Source organism: Bos taurus, chromosome Y (assembly GCF_002263795.3).
Source record: "Bos taurus isolate L1 Dominette 01449 registration number 42190680 breed Hereford chromosome Y, ARS-UCD2.0, whole genome shotgun sequence".
Classification (NCBI taxonomy): domain Eukaryota; kingdom Metazoa; phylum Chordata; class Mammalia; order Artiodactyla; family Bovidae; genus Bos; species Bos taurus.
In genome coordinates, this window is record NC_082638.1 from 2936873 (window position 1) to 2957518 (window position 20646).

Sequence of the window (20646 nt, forward strand, 5' to 3'; positions counted from 1 at the left end):
AACTCTCACATCCATACATGACCACTGGAAAAACCATAGCTTTGACTAGACTGACCTTTGTTGGCAAAGTAATGTCTCTGCTTTTGAATATGCTGTCTAGGTTGGTCATGACTTTTCTACCAAGGAGCAAGCATATTTTAATTTCATGGCTGCAGTCACCATCTGCAGTGGTTTTGGAGTCCAAAAAAATAAAGTCTGTCACTGTTTCTACTTGTTTCCCCATCTATTTCCCATGAAGTGATGGGACCGGATGCCATGATCTTAGTTTTCTGAATGTTGACCTTTAAGCCAACTTTTTCACTCTCCTCTTTCACTTTCATCAAGAGGCTTTTGAGTTCCTCTTTACTTTCTGCCATAAGGGTGGTGTCATCTGCATATCTGAGGTAACTGATATTTCTCCCAGCAATCTTGATTCCAGCTTGTGTTTCTTCCAGTCCAGCGTTTCTCATGATGTACTCTGCATATAAGTTAAATAAGCAGGGTGACAATGTACAGCCTTGACGTACTCCTTTTCCTATTTGGAACCAGTCTGTTGTTCCGTGTCCAGTTCTAACTGTTGCTTCCTGACCTGCATACAGATTTCTCAAGAGGCTGGTCAGGCGGTCTGGTATTCCCATCTCTCAGAATTTTCCACAGTTTATTGTGATCCACACAGTCAAAGGCTTTGGCATAGTCAATAAAGCAGAAATAGATGTTTTTCTGGAACTCTCTTGCTTTTTCGATGATCCAGCAGATGTTGGCAATTTGATCTCTGGTTCTTCTGCCTTTTCTAAAACAAGCTTCAACATCTGTTCACGGTTCATGTACTGTTCAAGCCTGGCTTGGAGAATTTTGAGCATCACTTTGCTAGTGTGTGAGATGAGTGCAGTCGTGCGGTAGTTTGAGCATTCTCTGGCATTGCCTTTCTTAGGGATTGGAATGAAAACTGTCCTTTTCCAGTCCTGTGGCCACTGCTGAGTTTTCCAAATTTGCTGGCATATTGAGTGCAGTACATTCACAGCATCATCTTTTAAGATTTGAAATAGCTCAACTGGGATTCCATCACCTCCACTAGCTCAGTCTTCCCCACTCAACATATGATCTCCTGGTAAACACCACAGTCAGCCTAACCCTGAGTACAACCAATGCCTTGGGTCCCTTTACCAGGCCAGCCTCCCACTCCCACCCTTGGTGAGAAAGGGATGTGCTGTCAGGGATGCCAAGACAGAAGGAAAAGCCACGTTCATGGTTTATAGTGAGCAGGACACACAGAAGGACCCAGCCTTTCTGCATTCAGAGCCAGAGCCCTGGAGGGGGGTTCCGTGGGGTTGTTCCAAGCAGGCCTGGAAGGATCCAGAGTGTCTGCCTGTCATGCTCCTATGACTCAGTCATCAGCTGCGTGCTTCTCCGTGACACACGTGGCTGGGTCCCCAAACAGATGCCTGGAGTGGGATGCCTGAACCCCACAGAACAAGCCACCATTTCTGAATGCGCACGGCTCATTCTTCAAGCCATCCCTGGGATTCCTTGGTGGCTCTGTGGTTAAGAATCCACCTGCCGACGACAATGATCCAAACTAGGTACTTGATGGAGGAAGCCAATCACTGTTCTTTCTTTAAAAATGTAGCGCGAATGTCATTACTATTATTTGGCAACTACATAATCAGAATACTCCCATGACAAAAAAGTTACTAAATTTAAAGGACATTTGTAAAACTCTATCATGTAAATGAATAGATGCTGTCTATAAATACCAAGATTTTTTGCAAATAAACATTAGAACCCAGAAAGTGTGTTTGGAATAATGAGCAATATATCCATCAAACGTGTATCAGTCAGTTCAGTCACTCAGTTGTGTCCGCAGCACGCCAGGCCTCCCTGTCCATCACCAACACCCGGAGTTCACTCAGACTCACATCCATCAAGTCAGTGATGCCCTCCAGCCATCTCATCCTCTGTCGTCCCCTTCTCCTCCTGCCCCCAATCCCTCCCAGCATCAGAGTCTTTTCCAATGAGTCAACTCTTCGCATGAGGTGGCCAAAGTACTGGAGTTTCAGCTTTAGCATCATTCCTTCCAAAGAAATCCCAGAGCTGATCTCCTTCAGAATGGACTGGTTGGATCTCCTTGCAGTCCAAGGGACTCTCAAGAGTCTTCTCCAACACCACAGTTCAAAAGCATCAATTCTTCGGCGCTCAGCCTTCTTCACAGTCCAACTCTCACATCCATACATGACCACAGGAAAAACCATAGCCTTGACTAAACGGACCTTTGTTGGCAAAGTAATGTCTCGATTTTGAATATGCCATCTAGGTTGGTCATAACTTTCCTTCCAAGGAGTAAGCGTCTTTTAATTTCATGGCTGCAGTTACCATCTGGGAGTACCAACCCCACGTCCAAGGAGCGGGGGCTGCGTGGGCACAGGAAGGCCTAGAGGAGCTATCCCACGCTGAAGGTCAAATGTGTATGCTGCTGCTGCTAAGTGGCTTCAATTGTGTCTAAATCTGTGCGACCCCATAGACGGCAGCCCACCAGGCTCTGCCATCCCTGGGATTCTCCAGGCAAGAACACCGGAGTGGGTTGCCATTTCCTTCTCCAATGCATGAAAGTGAAAGGTGAAAGTGAAGTCGCTCAGTCGTGTCCAACTCTTCGTGACCCCATGGACTGCAGCCTACCAGGCTCCTCCGTCCATGGGATTTTCCAAGCAAGAGTACTGGAGTGGGGTGCCATTGCCTTCTCCGCAAATGTGTATAAACATATACAAATATGTATAAACATTGGTGACACCAACTCAGTGGACAGGATTTTGAGTAAAGTCTGGGAGTTGATGATGGACAGGGAAGTCTGGCGTGCTGCAGTCCATGGGGTCGCAAAGAGTCAGACACGACTGAGTGACTGAACTGAACTGATTGGTGACATATTCAAAAAAGATGGATCTAAACAGAAACATAACTTGCACCAAGTTATCAAATACATAAATTATGCCTGATTTTCTCTTTAGCTTCACTAACTTCATTAAAACCATCAATAATACATGGTATTCTGTTAAAAAAAAATGAAAATAAAAAAGAATCTGTCTGCCCATGCAGGACACATGGGGCTGCTCCACAAAGATCCCACATGTCACGGGGGAAGAAAACTAAGTCTGGGAGCCACAAGTGTTGAGCCCATGTTGGAAGACAAGAGAAGCCACCACAATGAGAATCCCCCGTGTACTGCAAAGAAGAGAAGCTTCCACTCGACATGACTACAGAAAGCCCACCCAAAAGCAACGGAAGAGCCAGCAGAGCCAAACATAAATTAAAAAAAAATTTTTTTTTTTCCTTAAAAAGGACTGGCTTCTGCTTGCTTCCCGAACAGGTCACTGAACCAAGTTCGTCTAGCCGGACGCCCAGCAAATGCAGACGCCCAGCATGGTAGAAGGAGAAGGCGTCCAGCTGGCACCAGGAGAGGCGACGGGAGGACCCGGCTGCCAGTCCGCCTCCGGGGAAGGCCGGGGTGGAGGGTGGATGGTAGGAGACAAAGCTTCAGGGCCGATGGTGACGATGCAGCCAGGCCAGAGCAACAGGAGAGATGCGGACAAGGCCTGCCCGAGGTCCTTCTGTGCAAACGGAACTGCGCCCCCAGACCCCTGTGATCACAAGCGTACCCCGCACGCACACACAGGTGGGCAGGCCCGGTAGAGACAGCACAGTAAGGCCAGAGGTGCACAGGAAATGCAGATAAGGCCTGCCCCAGGTTCTTCTGTGCAGGCAGGACTGTGCCCCCGGCCCGCCGCGATCACGAGGGTACCCCGCCCGCGCATGCACAGGCGCGCAGGCCTGGGGAGGGGCGCATGGCACCAGCCAGTCACTCAGCTCAACCAAGCGTAGCTGAGACTCCACGTTGCTGGAGAGAAAGACTGCAGCCAACCACGCAGCCTTGCAGGCTGCCTGCTGCCTGGAAGACAGGTGACTCTCTGTAGGTCTTTGGTTAAAGAGTAAAGCTTTCAAAGCAAATAAATAAATATATATAGAGAGAGAGAGAGAGAAATACTCCTGAAGCCAGTAACTTGTAGCCCAGTGCTGTGCAGCAAGAGAAGAGACCGCAAAACCTTCCACCCCAAGGAAAAGTAGCCCCGGCTCCCCGCAAATCAAGGAAGCCTGTGTGCTGCAAGAAAGATCCAGTCTAGTCAAAAATAAAAATAAATAATTAAAATGTAAAACCATGGTCTAGAGTGCAGCTCAGACAGCAATCTGCCTGTAAATCAGGTTCGAGCCCTGGGTGGGGAAGATTCCCTGCAGAAGGAAATGGCAACTCACTCCAGTATTTCTTGCCTGGAAAATGCCATGGACAGAGGAACCCGGCGGGCTACATGGGGTTTCGCAAGAGTTGGATACAACCGTACACAAAAGTAAGGATACAACTTTGTATTCTTGTGCAAGGAATCAACCTTACACAAAAGGATACAACCTTATACACACACACACAAAAGGAGTTGGATACATGCGATTCATGAGGGGGCAAGAGTTGGGTATAACCTTACAGAAAAACAACATAATAACCAGGCCAAAGAAGATAAATAAATACTTGCAGGACACAACAATATGAATGTGCTTACTGCCACTGAACTGTGCAGTTAAATAGGATTAAAATAATGTTTTATTATTATATGACTTTTACCACAATAAAAACAAACAAAAAATTCAGGGTAGTGGTTAATCATGGATTAACCCATGATTGCAGCGTGATTGCTAGAGTAGACACCTGGGCTGCTTATTGTTCAGTCGCTCAGTCTGTTTGATTCTTTATGACCCCATGGACTGCAATCCACTAGGCTCCTCTGGGAGAAGGAAATGGCTACCCACTCCAGTATTCTTGCCTGGAGAGTCCCATGGACGGAGGAGCCTGGTGGGCTGCAGTCCATGGAGGTCACAGGAGTGGGACTTAGTGACGGTAAGTAATCTGCTTGCAATTCGGGAGACCAGGGTTCCAACCCTGGGTTGGGAAGATCCCCTGGAGAAGGGAATGGCTACCCACTCCAGTATTCTTGCCTGGAGAATCCACACGGATGGTGGTACCTGGTGGGCTGCACTCCATGGGGTCGCCGAGAGTCAGATACGACTTGAGTGACAAAGCACAGGCTCCTCTGTCCCTGGGATTCTCCAGGCAAAAACACTGGAGTGGATTGCCATCTCCTCCTCCCCGGCATCTTCCCAACTCAGGGATGAAAACTGGGTCTCCTGCATCAGCAGGGGTTTCTTTACTACCGTATATACTTTATTTTCCAGCACCAACTTCTCTGATGCCGAGAAGAGTTGGCCAGAAGAGACATGTGAAAAGACAGCAGCTGTTCCCCTTCCTTGTGTCTTTCCTAACAGACCCTTCAGGGTTCTTAAAAGGGAGCCTATTTAGCTGTCATGCCCTGCAGGGAAGGAGGAAAACCAGTTCAGCCACTCTGACAAGTTCCTTCCTGCTTCCCTTACATCTATGGCAATGACTCCGCAGTTTCCCCCATAGGTATTTATGTAAGATGATTGAGCGCCGTCCGCATGAAAGCCAACTGCCCGCTGCTTCATCCTCAAGAACCCCAAACTGGAAGTACTCTCATTATGCCCACAGCACAGAGAAGGGATAAAAAAAAATGATGGGGTATTCGCACATGGAGTTCTAATCAGAAACGAAGTGGAACAACCCACCAACGTAGGCGGTTTCATAATGCAACCCAAAGTGGGGTCTGGCTGCTCCCTGCTCCAAAGCCAGTGAAAAGACCAGACTGCTGGAAAGGAAAGTTTATTTTGGAAGCCAGCAACAAGGGAGAGGGGGAGCCCGAACTCCTGTCCAAAGGCTGCCTCCCTGCCCACCCCCTCACCCCCAACTGACAGTTAGGAGGTAAGAGCTTTTATAGACAGAGGGAGGGTGTTCCACATACAAACAGCAGGCACCTCTAACAGTCAACTTGAAACTGATCATTGGTTGTCTGCTAAGAGTCATCTTGACTGTTTCAGATACAATTAACCTTGAGTTCCAGAGTTGCTCCGTTCCCATTTCCTGAGGCCAGGTCTTGGAACTGTGTCAGCCCATGACCTGGCTACAGTCTGCTCAACATGTACTTAACCTCTCCACCTGGCGAGGGTTTCCGTAGCTATAAGACAGCCCACAGAATATGGCTCAGGGTATTGCCTACAGCCCTTGAGGAGGAACTGAAGGTCCTTGACTTTGCTTAATGACTAAACTAGTATTATTTAGTCTGGCTTGACCGTCCTTAGGGGAATTAAATAAATAGTCTTGTTGGGGCTTCAGAGGCAAAGCACAGCGGGCCCCTGACCTTGCTTCTAACCTGCCTGGACGCTGCCTGCTGTGAGTGCGAGGCTTGCAACACCATAGAAGAGCTGGGGGAGGAATCTTGAAACTTGTGGAGCCCCTGGAGGGGTCCTGGGCAACCAAGCCCCAGGCTTATCTACCTGCCAAGTTTTGCAAGACAAACATGAAACCAGAGCTGCTATGTGCCCACAGACTGAGGATACCAGCGTGGGTTTGTGTGTCTGTGTGTGGCTGTGTTTGTGTGTGTGCGTGCCTATGAGTGTGTGCGTCTGTATGTCTGTGTGTGTATGCATCTGTGTGTGTGTGTGTGTGTCTGTTTCCCTGTGTGTATGTCTGTGTGTGTGTCTGTGTGTGTGTGTCTGCATGTTATTTCTCTTTGTGTTTGTGTGTCCATGTGTGTGTGTGTGTGTGTGTGCTTGTGTGCACACATGCTATTTTTCTTGGTTCTGGACTGAAAACCACAGGGGTAACTCTGTAGTTAATGGAACAGGTCACTGCAAGATTGCACACAGACACCGCAAGTGTTACACTTTACGGACGTTTCTCTAATAACCTGAGGAGTGAAGGGGTGACACAGAAGGCTCCAGAGTTTCCTTAACTCACTCATAAGGCCAGCAGGGAGTGGAGGTGTGGTCAGGAGACGGGAGGTGCATGAATCGCTGAGTCAGGGAGACAGCTGCTACCGTTTAATTCTTGAGAAATCATTACCAGGCAGTAAACACCTCACCACGGTTCCCAACACGCTAGATTCTTAGCAGGCCATGCTTCTGGAAAAGAGGACCCATTTCTGCCTTTCATATTGTGCAGCGAAAGATAAATCTGCACGAAGATTTGCAAAACTTTTTTAAAAACTCTGGAAGGTACATTAATTAGCTGAAATTCAAAATAGTTTGAATTCCAAAATGTATTTACAGATTCACATAAGGGAGGGCGGGCCCACATTTCCTGCTTCTGAAATTCTTCACAGAGAATGAGACTATAAATTGCTGAAAGACATTTTTTTACTGTACATATATATTACACTAGAATGCATTTACTAGGGTTTTCATATAATTGAAAAAAACCCGAGGACTTATTTCCATCACTTAAAACTTTATGTTTGAAACTGTATATCTTCTTAGGTTATTATTATGTTATGGTGGCTTCCCTGATAGCTCAGTTGGTTAAGAATCCGCCTGCAATGCGGGAGACCTGGGTTCGATTCCTGGGTTGGGAAGATCCCGTGGAGAAGGGATAGGCTACCCACTCCAGTATTCTTTGGCTTCCCTTGTGGCTCAGCTGGCAAAGAATCCGCCTGCGATGCGGGAGCAATGTGGGAGACCTGGGTTCTATCCCTGGGTTGGGAAGATCCCTTGGAGAAGGGAACGGCTGCCCACTCCAGGATTCTGGCCTGGAGATTTCCATGGACTGTATATATAGTCTGTGGGGTCGCAAAAGAGTCGGACATGACTGAATGACATTCACATACTACCATATCACACACTACCATCTTCTTAGGCTGAGGGATCAGCGAGTCTCCAGCTTTTACTCAGCTACAATGAATGTTTGTAAAGCTTGCCTCTCTGCTCGCAAACTGTGAGTCCTGAAAACACGGCAGCCTAGAGAATGAGTGTCCATGTAACAAGGATTCTAGTTCACGTGCTCTCACAAGGCCCCACAGAAGTCTCCAGGTGATGGGGAGGGGCTTGTCTCTCAGAGTCTAGGGGGAAAGGGTTGCTGAAAGAATGGCCTTGGGGGCTTCCGTGGAGGTCTAGAACGCAGTGGGTGTGGGTTCAATCCCTGCAGTTCAAACTAGAGTCCGTGTGCCATGGCAAAAGATCCCGTATGCCACCACAAAGACCCAACACAGCCAAATAAATCTATAAGCAAATATTAACAACAACAGCAAAGACAAATAAATCTATGAATAAATATTAACAACAACAAAAAAAAGAAGATGATGATGATCTCGGACCTGGGTCCAAAATATAGCAAAACTAATGTCTTCTTGTTTCAGATAGGCCCCCTGGGGAAAAAACAGTAGAAATATATAATGATCTACAAATGGATAAGCAATTCTATTTTCACAAATTTATGAACCATGAACAGTTGATGCTGTTGAGGCCAATCTGTGGAAGTCTTGGAGTCTTTGCCTGTCTCGGGAAATTCATAGCACCTCCTTAAACACTGGCACTGAATATGTATTTTCTGGCTTGAGGCTAGGTCATGCTTTTTGCAGGACAAGCTCCGGGAGACAACAGCCCTCTGCTCCAACAAACCAAAGACATCTAATTACAAAATATCCCGTTTTACACGTGCTTGTCTATTAGCAGATGTTTCCTTTCAGCTTTGCTTCACTCCCGTCCGCCCACGTCCCATGCCAACCATTAAGTGCTCGTCCAGTTCAACAGCAAATGAGACTGTGTCCTAGTTCATCTGGCTGTCTCCCACAATTTACGGCCTTCTGTTAAGTGTTCTGTAAGTGGCCTACGGGGAAAGGCATTTCAACAATTAAACTAATAAAAATTCCCAATTCCATCATCCTGGGAGCAGCCACAATGAGATGGACCCCTTCAACGACCAAGATTGGAGGGGAAAAAAAACAAACAAACAGGACAGGCTCCTTTTTTTGTTAATTTATTATCTCTAGGGCGAACAATTCCTTTCCAGGTACCTAATAAAGAGAAAAATCAATCAACCAACCAACAAAGAAAAAGGTAGAGTGGTTGCAAGCTAAGTCACTTCAGTCATGTCTGACTCTTTGAGACTCAATGGACTGTAGCTCCTACCAGGCTGCTCTGTCCATGTGATTCTCTGGGCAAGAATACTGGAGTGGGTTGCCTTGCCCTCCTCCAGGGGAACTTCCTGACCCAGGGATGGAACCTGCATCTAATCTGTCTCCTGCAGTGGCAGGTGGGCTCTTCACCACTAGCGCCACCCGGGAAGCCTTCAAAAACTGAAAACTGGATACCAGTTTCAAACATTTCAAATGTTAGCATTCTTGGGTTTTTTGTTTGTTTTGTTTTGGTGGAATTTATTTTTCAGTAATCTCTTAGCAAAGAAGCCTTTCAGATGTTATTTCTATTTATTTCTTATTTATTTATTTATTTTTGTATTGGGATACAGCCAATGAGAATCGATGCTTTAAATTGTAGTGCTAGAGAAAACGCTTGAGAGCCTCTCGGACAGCAAGGAGATCAAACCACTCCATCCTAAAGGAAATCAACCCTGAGTATTCATTGGAAGGACCGATGCTGAAGCTGAAGCTCCAATCCTTTCACCACCTGATGTGAAGAGCCTACTCGTGGGAAAAGACCCTGATGCTGGGCAAGACTGACAGCAAAAAAGAGAAGGGGACGAGAGAGTATGAAATGCCTGGATGGCATCGCTGAATCAGTTGACATGAATGTGTGCAACCTCCGGGTGATAGTGAGGGACAAGGAAACCAGGTGTGCTGCCGTTCGTGGGGTTGCAACGAGTTGAAGAGGACTTGACGACCGAACAAGAACAATAAACAGCAGACGGACCACACCGTGACAGTTTCAGGCGGACAGCAAAGGGACTCAGCCACACATACACAGGGATCCCTTCTCCCCCAAACTCCCCTCCCACCCAGGCTGCCACATGTCACGGGGCAGAGGTCCCTGTGCTGTCCAGTAGGTCCTAGTGGGTTCTCCATGTTAAATACAGCAGTGTGTCCATCTTCATCCCAAACTCCCTAACTGTCCCTTCCCCCATCCTTCCCCCTGGTGACCATAAGGTTATTACAGAGTATTCAGCAGAGCTCCCTGTGCTGTCCAGCAGGTCCTTGCTGGTTCTCCATGTTAAATACACCAGTGTGTCCATGTCCATCCCAGACTCCCTGACTATCCCTTCCCCCATCCTTCTCCCAATCAACCATAAGCTTATTCTCAAAGTCTGTGAATCTGTTTCTGTTTTATAAGCACATTTGTATCATTTCACTTTAGATTTCACATATAAGGGATGCCATAGGATATTTCGCCTTCTCTGTGTGACTTATTTCACTCAGGATCACAGTCTCCAAGTCCATCAATTTCACGGCAAGTGGCATTGTTTCGTCAAATGTTATTTTTTTTTAATGTTTTTAAAGCATTATGTTTTATTTCTTTCTTGTTTATTTTCTGAAATCCTTGTAAAGTAGGAATAGATATTATTGTTGTATCCACTGTAGAGAAAAATGAGTTAGGAAAGGGGGTTTAAAATTACCTAGGTTTGCAAACAGTAGCAAACTAGGCTTAAAATTTGAGTATCCTGACTTTTAACACTGTTTAGTCTTTCATTCAGGATATTCATTTATTAAAGTTTCAACAAATATTTTATTGTTCATCTCTTTTTTTAAAAAAAATATAAATTTATTTATTGTAATTGGAGGTTAATTACTTTACAATATTGTATTGGTTTTGCCATCCATCAACATGAATCCGCCACAGGTATACACGTGTCCCCCATCCTGAACCCTCCTCCCACCTCCCTCCCTGTACCATCCCTCTGGGTCATCCCAGTGCACCAGCCCAAGCATCCAGTATCGTGCATCGAACCTGGACTGGCAACTCATTTCACATATGATATTATACATGTTTTAATGCCATTCTCCCAAATCATCCCACCCTCGCCCTCTCCCACCGAGTCCAAAAGACTGTTCTAGACATCTGTGTCTCTTTTGCTGTCTCGCATATAGGGTTATCTTTACCATCTTTCTAAATTCCATATATATGCATTAGTATATTGTATTGGTGTTTTTCTTTCTGGCTTACTTCACTATGTATAATAGGCTCCAGTTTCAAAAAAACTATAAAGAGAAAAGAAAACATGTACTAAAAACCTTTTTCATGAGCACATGCAAAATACAAAATTGGCTTTTATATGTCCCTTCTGACCCTTGTTGTCATTGCATTTTTTTCAGGTTTTCTTTTTTTAATGTGGATCATTTTTAAAGGCTTTACTGAATTTGTTACTATATTACTTCCATTTTACATTTAGGTGTTTTGGCCCCAAGACACATGGTACCTCAGTTTCCCAACCAGGGATCAAATCAGCAGCCCCCTCATTGCAAGTTCTGAATCACTGACCTATCAGGGAAGTCCCATCAAGTGGGTGCTACTTCTCAGACCAATTTCAACTCTGAAAAATCAGAACTGTCTTTTTAGTTACCAAGGGCTTCCCTGATGGCTCAGACCATAAAGAACCCGCCTGCAAGTGCAGGAGACCTAAGAGACCTGGGTTCTTTCCATGGGTTGGGACAATCCCCTGGAGAAGGAAATGGCAACCCACTCCAGTATTCTTGCCTGGAGAATTCTTGCCTGGAGTATTCTTGCCTGGCTCCTGTGGTGGAGCCAACCACAGGAGCCTAGTGGGCTCCAACCCATGGGGTCGCAAAGAGTCCGACATGACTGAGCGACGAACACAACACAGATTTCCATTTTACTTCACTTTTATCCTAAAATAAATCCAGACAATAGGTAACAAAAATGAAGTCCACATGGAGTGACTCAGCTGAGAGCTACAGATGCCTAATAAGTCTTTGTGCTAGCTTTCCAGCTGACTCGCACCTATCTCTAAAACTCATGGTCTTAAAAACCCACCTTTCTGGAATGAAAATGAAAGTGGTATGAGGAAAGATACTTTTGGATGACTGCCGGAACATTTGCTGCTTCAATGATTGAGTTAATAGTCTCCTATTTAAATAGTCTTTCTTTTTCCCCCTGACCATTTAAGCAAAATACTGAGAACATTTCCGAATGGCTGTCTCCATCATTTGTGTGAGTGGTGACCACACAGAACAAAATGAAAATGAATAAAGATAAGTGGCTGCAGATACGGAAAATATACAACGTGTCCCTTCCTATGTGTACAAATCTATGCTGTCACTTAACGGAGCTTTTTAAATAAATCTCTCATTTTAGTACGTTTTAGCAATGAGCACATTTGTTTGCTTCTTTGCTTTAATTATCTTTACCAAAACTGAACTAATTAAACTGAGTTTTAAGAATTTTCGTACAGAGAAGGAAAGGGGGAGAGAGAGAGTCAAATGAATCATGGTGCTGCTTTATAAACAGTTCTCTGTAAGGACGATACAAAGAAAGCAACAGAAAAAGAAAAACTGGATCATAGAAACTGGCACTAAAGTCTGAAATAGATACAGGATGGCCCCATGAACCTTGACACTTGGCCAAGCATGGATAATTGAACCTCATATCAAAAATTCTTAAAATCACATTTAATAATGCAATAATTATAAATATGCTGGCGAGTATGTACTATAGATAGGAAATGAAAATGATGCAAAGATGTGTGTACACTGCATAAAGCAGTATAACTCTGTGTGTGTGTTAGTTGCTCAGTCATGTCTGACTTTTTGCAACCCCATGGACTGTAGCTCTGCAGGCTCCTCAGTCCCTGGGATTCTCCAGGCAAGAATCCTGGAGTGGGTTGCCATTCCCTTCTCCAGGGGATCTTCCCAACCCATGGATCACACCTGGGTCTCTCACATTGCAGGCAGATTCCTTATCATCTGAGCCTCTAAGGAAGCCCTAAAACTGTATATGGTTGAGTTTAAAATACATTGTTCAGATTTATCCATCAAGATAGATATATAAATAACACCGTTCTAGATGTTTTTCAGTTCCTAAAAAAAAAAAAAAGAAGAAATAGAAAATCATGCTTTTGAATGCAAATATATTGTTCTTATTTCCTGGAAATAAACGCAGAACTCTGGGTTGTAAACACCTACCAATATTCCTCATACATATGAAATCATCATTTCTTGGTCCAAATGCTTGGTTTAAAATTAAGAGATCCTCTTTATAAAATGGCTGGGGATGACACCTTATTTACTATATGTTTTATGGACAATCAACATTATAATATGAATATCGCATTTTAAATGGAAATTTTTCCCTTTCCTTTCTTATGTATTACAACGTAATATATGTTTTTTTGACATAAAACTGAGGCAGTTAAAAAGAAACCAATGTAAAAGCCTGTCCCTACTTTTAACATTCTCAACCACCTAGAAAGACTTTCATTATTTATCATCTCACTGTAGATATAGATTAGACATTAGATATGGACAGACATTATGCAAATACAGAGGGGGATAATGATAATAGCTAAGTTTTCTACAGATAGATTCAATTATTATAGTTTTACTCATGGAAACACATGTACTATAGACACACACATTAAAAAAAATGTTATGACAAAAAATGTGTCTAGTGATGATTTGGGACTTCCTTGAATTTTTTTTTTTTGAGGACTAGCAGTCATTTAATTTCATATATCTCAGTCTTCGCATCTGTAAAATGGAGATGGATGTGGTATTTGTTTCATGGGATAGCTATGAGCATGAAATGAATAAATCATGGTAATGCATATAATACGGTGCCTGGCTCCTATATATTCTTTTTTTTGGGGGGGGGTTATCATTATTATTTTTTTTTAATTTTATTTTATTTTAAAACTTGGGACTTCCTTGTAAAGAATCCATCTGCAATGCAGAGGGCCTAGGTTTGATCCCTGGGTCAGGAATATCCCCTGAAGAAGAGAATGGCAACCCACTCCAGTACTCTTGCCTGGAGAATCCCATGGACAGAAGAGCCTCTTGGGCTACAGTCCATGGGGGTCACAAAAGAGTTGGATATGACTTAGTGACAAAACAGCAACAATGATGATTCAGTTTAAAAAGCAGTGTGCTAAAAATCTTACTTAAGAAATGTTTGAAGAGCAGTTGCTATGACATTGAACAGTGATGGGTTTAAAAATGGAAGAAACTGAAATCTGAGGATTAAGACCATCAAGGAAGCAGAGGATATATATAATATGAATCAATATAGGTCTTGCATATATAATGAGCTTATAAGCCAGAAATACATAGTTAGGAAGTATCAGTTTTTTCCATAATCCAAAATGGATCAACCTAATATTAAACTACAAAAATAAGACTATTTCCAATCCAGCTTGAAGTTGCCCTGGATGAAACCTTAGGAGTCCCAACAATGGACTTTGCCACTTACAAAGAGGCCTGATTTTGCCCACGCATATATATGCACACATTACATACAGTCAAATAATTTCAGAGAGTATCTTAACATCACGTTCTTTAAAAATCTTGGGAGGTACTTTCTGAAAATGAACATATTCTGCAAAACTCTTGAGCACCCAGATTGATTGACTGTGGCTTAAAAGAATTCTTGAAAACCTATTTATCTCAACAAGCCAAGTGCAGATATTCAATATGCTTGTCAGTGACTGACCAATGGGAATGAGTTTGTGTTCGAAAATTAACGTAACACCGAGGAAAACAAAATTTAATGCAAGGAAAACAGTGTTTTCTCAATTTAACGCCATTCGTTATATACCACTTTTTTTAAAAAAGGTACAACTAAAATCACCAGAAGATTTTTATTACATTTTTTTAAAGGTGAAAATGGTGGGAATTCCCAGGTGCCGCTAGTAGTAATGAACCCAACCTGCCAACGCAGGACATGTAAGAGATGCAGGTTCCATCCGTGGGTGGGGAAGATCCCCTGAAGGAGGGCATGGCAACCCACTCCAGTATTCTTGCTGGGACAATCCCATGGACAGAGGAGCCTGGCGGGCTACAGTCTATAGGGTCACACAGAATCGGACGTGACTGAAGCGAGACAGCCTGCAAGCAGAATGTGATAAAGACGGAATCTCTCCAGCCCAACTACTACAAGTTTGAGACATGATGCATAAGACAAAGGACAAAATTATACACTGGTTTTCTGACTTGGGTATGCAAACAATCTCATAGATTTAAAGCAAAAGTACATTTATAAATGTCACCACAAACTGCGGTGACATGTTCTGTTTAAGTTCTTTCACTATTATTTCTTCACAATATTGTACCGCCTGATCTTCACGAAGAATTATATTTCCGCTGACTGTACAAAATTTGCCAACTACGACAAATGTAAAAACGAAAGGAATTCATGATGAAAGGAAAACAAGTATCCATTGAGAGTTCTACCCAAGGAAATATAATAGTCATGAAATTTATTTCTGAAACATAAAACATCAGGTATACCCTGTTAATATTTATAGGGACATTAACTGCTAGAGATTTCTCATTCTGATTAACTTTCTATCAGTATGCAAGCAAGGAGATGATTATGTTTGAAATTAGGAGATAAGGCATTTATATTTGCTACACTAAGATGATTTCTTTCCTTGATGAAGCTAATTTCAGGTAGAGAAGTTCAGATTAATCAGAGGAAGTGTGTGTGTGTTTACTGGTCTTCCATAAAAATCTAAAGTTATCCTCTCAAAGTAAGTAGAATGCAAGTGGTTTCCAGAACATCAATTAAGTACCCTTATTCCAATTCTGCTCCTCATCAGTACAAATGAGATAATTTATGTTACAAGTATTTGATTTTTTTTTCCTCTTATAATATTAAAAAGCAGAGAGATCACTTTGCCAACAAAGATCCATCTAGCCAAAGCTATGCTTTTTCCAGTAGTTATATACAGACGTGAGAGCTGGACCACAGAGAAGGCTGAGCGCCAAAGAATTGATGCTTTTGAACTGTGGTGCTGGAGAAGACTCTTGAGAGTCCCTTGGAGAGAAAGGAGGTCAAACCAATCCTAAAAGACATCAACCCTGACTACTGATTAGAAGGACTAATGCTGAAGCTGAAGCTCCAATCCTTTGGCCACCTGATGCAAACAGTCAACTCACTGGAAAAGACCCTGGTGCTGGGAGAGATTGATGGCAAGAAAGGGGCGACAGAGGATGAGATGGTTGGATGGCATCAGCGACTCGATGGACATGAGTTTGGGCAAACTCCGGGAGTTGGTGATGGACAGGGAAGCCTGGTGTGCCACAGTCCATGGGTTGCAAAGAATAGAACACGACTAAGGGACTGGAGGAGGAAATGGCAACCCACTCCAGTGTTCTTGCCTAGAGAATCCCAGGGAGGGCGGGGCCTGGTGGGCTGCCGTCTACGGGGTTGCACAGAGTCGGACACGACTGAAGCGACTTAGCAGCAGCAGCAGCAAAGGACTGCACAACAACTTCATGTTATATGGCAAAACTGGTAGGTATTACTGGCTGTCCTATTGGCTAACTGTGGAATGTGGACTGAATGCCCCATCTACAAATAAACTGTGAAGCGCTGAGGGGGTGGCATCGACTTCATTTCCTCTTGGATGCCCTGTATTTCAAGCAGGAAGGGAAACAGTGATGATTCTGCTCCTTGATCAGGGTCCCAGTCCACCTGGATCAACAGGATGGGAAACATGGCCCCACTACACCTCCCCAGGGCGGACAAGTGTGCACACAATGAAAAAGGAGGCTCCCTGGGACGGCGTGAAGCACAAACTAAAAGGGAGGAACTAGGAGTCATCTGCAGCCATGGACAGAAGAGGTTTGCTGAGGACAAGAGCGTGTTTGTCCAGTCAACTCTCTTGCATCTTTCTTTCTTAATTATTTATTATTGCAGTATAGTTGCTTTACAGTGTTGTGTTGGGTGTTGGTTTCTGCTGTAAAGCAAAGTCAATCAGCTTTAGGTATAAACATATACCCCGTTTTGGGGTTTCGTTCCCACTTAGGTCATCACAGAGAGTTCAGCAGTGTTCCCTGAGCCATACAGTAAGTTCTCATCAGTTATGCATCTATAGCATTTGACCTCCCCAGTGGCTCAGTGGTACAGAATCTGCCCGCCAACGCAGGAGACGCCAGTCAGGAAGACCCCCTGGAGGAGGGCATGGCAACCCACTCCAGTGTTCTTGCCTGGAGAATCCCATGGACAGAGGAGCCTGGTGGGGCTACAGTCCATGGGGTTGCCAAGAGTCAGACACGACTGAGCGACTAACAACTTATGTCCAGCTGAAACTATCACAGCATTGTTAATCATCTCTAAGCAAGTGTTAGTCACTCAGTTGTGTCTGACACTTTGTGACTCCATGCTTTGTGGACAGTAACCTGCCAGGCTCCTCTGTCCATGGGATTCTCCAGGCCAGAATACTGGAGTGGGTAACATTTCCTTTCTCCAGGGGATCTTCCCAACCCACGGATCAAACCCAGGTCTCCCGCCTTGCAGGTGGATTCTTTACCAGCTGAGCCACCAGGGAAGTCCAAGAATACTGAAGTGGGTAGACTATCCCTTCTCCAGGGGAACTTCCTGACCCATGGCATGCTCCAAATGCCTCCACGAGGCTGTTTTCTTACCACTGTAACCTGAGGGAGACCCAGACAGAACCTCAGGTGTATTATAGGTAAACCCTTCTGTTCTGAAGAGCTCCTTGGCATTTCCAGATGATTACAGATCCCACTCAACAAGCAAAGAAAGCGCTGACTTTACATTCCAGCAATCTGCCTGTGATTGTTTATATTTTATGAGGAAAATAACGTTTAGGAGATGGTTGAGTGGTTCCACATGTGAGGTCTACATGGGTCACCAGCTCATTCTTGAGTCCATTACGCTGGCAAGACACTGCAGCTACGAGACCGTGATGCCGGCACTATAGGGAACCTGTATTAATTATCGTTCCTTAAGATCAACAGTTTTTAGCTTCTTATTAAGAAATGTAATCAGATTATGGTGACTGCTGACAGGCAATTAGTTACAGACAGTGAGTTTTCAGCATGGATGATGAACTTAAGACAGGGACGTTTTTAGAATCTAATGCAGTTATGTTGCAACCAGTCCAACCAGTCCATCCTAAAGGAAATCAACCCTGAATATTCATTGAAAGTACTGATGTTGAAGCTGAAACGCCAATAACTTTGGCCACCTGATGGGAAGAACTAACTCATTGGAAAAGACCCTGATGCTGGGAAAGATTGAAGGCAGGAGGAGAAGGGGACAACAGAGGATGAGATGGTTGGGTGGCATCACTGACTCGATGGACATGAGTTTGAGCAAGCTCTGGGAGTGGGTGATGGGCAGGGAGGCCTGGCGTGCTGCAGTCCATGGGGTCGCAAAGAGTCGGATACTACTGAGCAACTGAAGTGAACTGCAGCGTGCTGTCCTGATTCTTCAGTTTGTAATGATCACGCAGACTTCTGCACATGTAAATAGAGTATTTGCATACTGTCCAAAAAAATATCTATTCGTGAAAACGATTAGCCTGGTCCACAATGTTCTCCTATGGCAATTAGAATCATTCCTCAAAATTTGTGAGTTTTATTTTTTATCTTTTGGCTGCACCATGCAGCATACAAAATCTTAGCTCCCCAACCAGGGATTGAACACATGCAGCCTGCAGGTAAGTCATCTGTATTCATGATGATGCAGAGAGAAGCCACAGGGAGAGTGCATTTTAACTGCCACCTTCTACTTCTGACATTTTCTAGTGAATAAGCAACTTTCCTCACTGGATGGGAGGATAATATATGTAGTATGTCTGAATATATCATCTATTAGGATTATCTGCTTAGTTTGGGAGTTTTGTTGTTGTTCAGTCACTCAGTCGTGTCCAACGTTGCGACCCCATGGACTGTAGCATGCCAGGCCTCCTGGAGCTTGATCAAATTCATGTCCATTGAGTCAATGAGGCCATCCAACCATCTCATACTCTGTCGTCCCCTTCTCCTCCTGCCCTCAATCTTACCCAGCATCAGGGTCTTTTCCAATGAGTCAGGTCTTCACATCAGGTGGCCAAAGTACTGGAGTTTCAGCTTCAGCATCAGTCCTTCCAGTGAATATTCAGGACTGATTTCCTTTAGGATGGACTGGTTGGATCTCCTTGCAGTCCAAGGGACTCTCAAAAGTCTTCTGCAACACCACAGTTCAAAAGCAAAATATATCATATATAAGATCCTAAATGGAATCTGAAGCAAGGGAAGCTTGTATGTATCATATATAAGACCCTATATGGAATCTGAAATATGAGCACAGCACCTAAACCTCTTCCTTCTCCTAACCCACATCAGTTCATCCACAATCGAGTTTACTGTTATTTTGGTAAGCTTCTGAGAAAACTAGAAAGTGGGCCAGTTCTAGGTTGAACACTTTTTTTTCAGACAAAACACAAAGGTCCTAAAAGGAGTTCTCTAAATTATAGAAGAAAAAGTCTTGTCTCTGAACCAGCATGTCTTATACCCACATCTGCCCCCAAAGGCAAGAATTAGATTCTGTGGAGTTTCCAGCATAAGTTACTGTGCAATTTAAAAGCTATCAGGCCAAACCCCTTTTTATCATAATTACCTGCAAATTAGAGAAGCACATTCATTTTTAAAAGTTAGCTCATTTGCATACAGACTGTATGTACATATACGCAGAATAAATATTCTTTCCACTTCAAATTCTGTTCATTTATAGAAGTATATTTCTTCTCAGAGTTAGAATTTTGTCCTCAAAGATGAGAATGATTCAGTTAAAACTCTGTTCTAGTTTTTACCAGAATAATAAGCTTTTGGAAAGTATCCTAAAATCGTTCCTCTTTCCACTAGGAAGCTAATAAAATGTGAAGCCAGAACACACACATACACACACACACACACAACCCGAATCTAACAAGAAAAATGCTCTGGAAGAAATAGTATTTTTATTACTTTTTTAATTAGATTTAATCTCTTCCCTTAGAAATAATAAAAAAAAATTTTTTTTCTTTTCAAATTGATTTTCCTCTAGAGAAGCACAGATCTCTCTGCATTTTCATGCCAAAAGAAAAGACCCTTGGTGAGTTCCAAATGGCACAGGATACAAAGTAATCATTTTGGATTTGGAGGGAAAATGGTATTTCTGTAAAAAAGGATAATCCCCAGCTCTGTAAATTGAGCGCAGTGGAGATAATCCGTCCACCAGCTCCAGACATCCAATGTGGATTTGTAGAAGTAAGCTGTAAAAGGAACTGCCACTTATTTCAATGAAAAAAAATTACATAGTTTTACAATTTTGTTGTTTTAATTTCCTCTTACCTTTTCATGTTTGAACTTTCAACTTAGACATTATTCTTTTCTTCTTGAGCACCATCATACTTCAAAAGTGCTTTTTTCCTAAAATTCAAGGTTTTTGTTTTTTTTTTAAGCAGAAACCTGAGTCTAAATAACCTATTAGACCACATCATTTAAAACAAGCAAACAAATGGAAAAAAAAAACAAAAAAAACTTCACTATACTAGGATCTTAGTTCTAGCCACTCAACAGCAAGGATTATTGTTTTCTAGATCCAGCAACAGTAATTCTCCAATATGCTTTAGCTTTATCATTGTTGGAGAAGGGCGTGGCAACCCACTCCAACATTCTTGCCTGGAAAATCCCATCAACGGAGGAGCCTGGAAGGCTATATAGTCCATGGGGTTGCTAAGAGTCTGAGTGATTAACACTTTTTGTATTTTCCGCTCATGACGTGATGCGTTAAAATCAGTGGCTTGGTAATAACATCTTGGCCAAAGATACT

General features: G+C 43.5%; 1 long non-coding RNA gene across 1 annotated transcript in view; it reads right to left on the bottom strand.

The window, feature by feature from the left end:
* LOC132344372 (uncharacterized) overlaps nucleotides 1-20646 on the bottom strand; it is a 151753-nt gene that overhangs the window by 86012 nt on the left and 45095 nt on the right. The gene's annotated exons all lie outside the window — the stretch shown is intronic.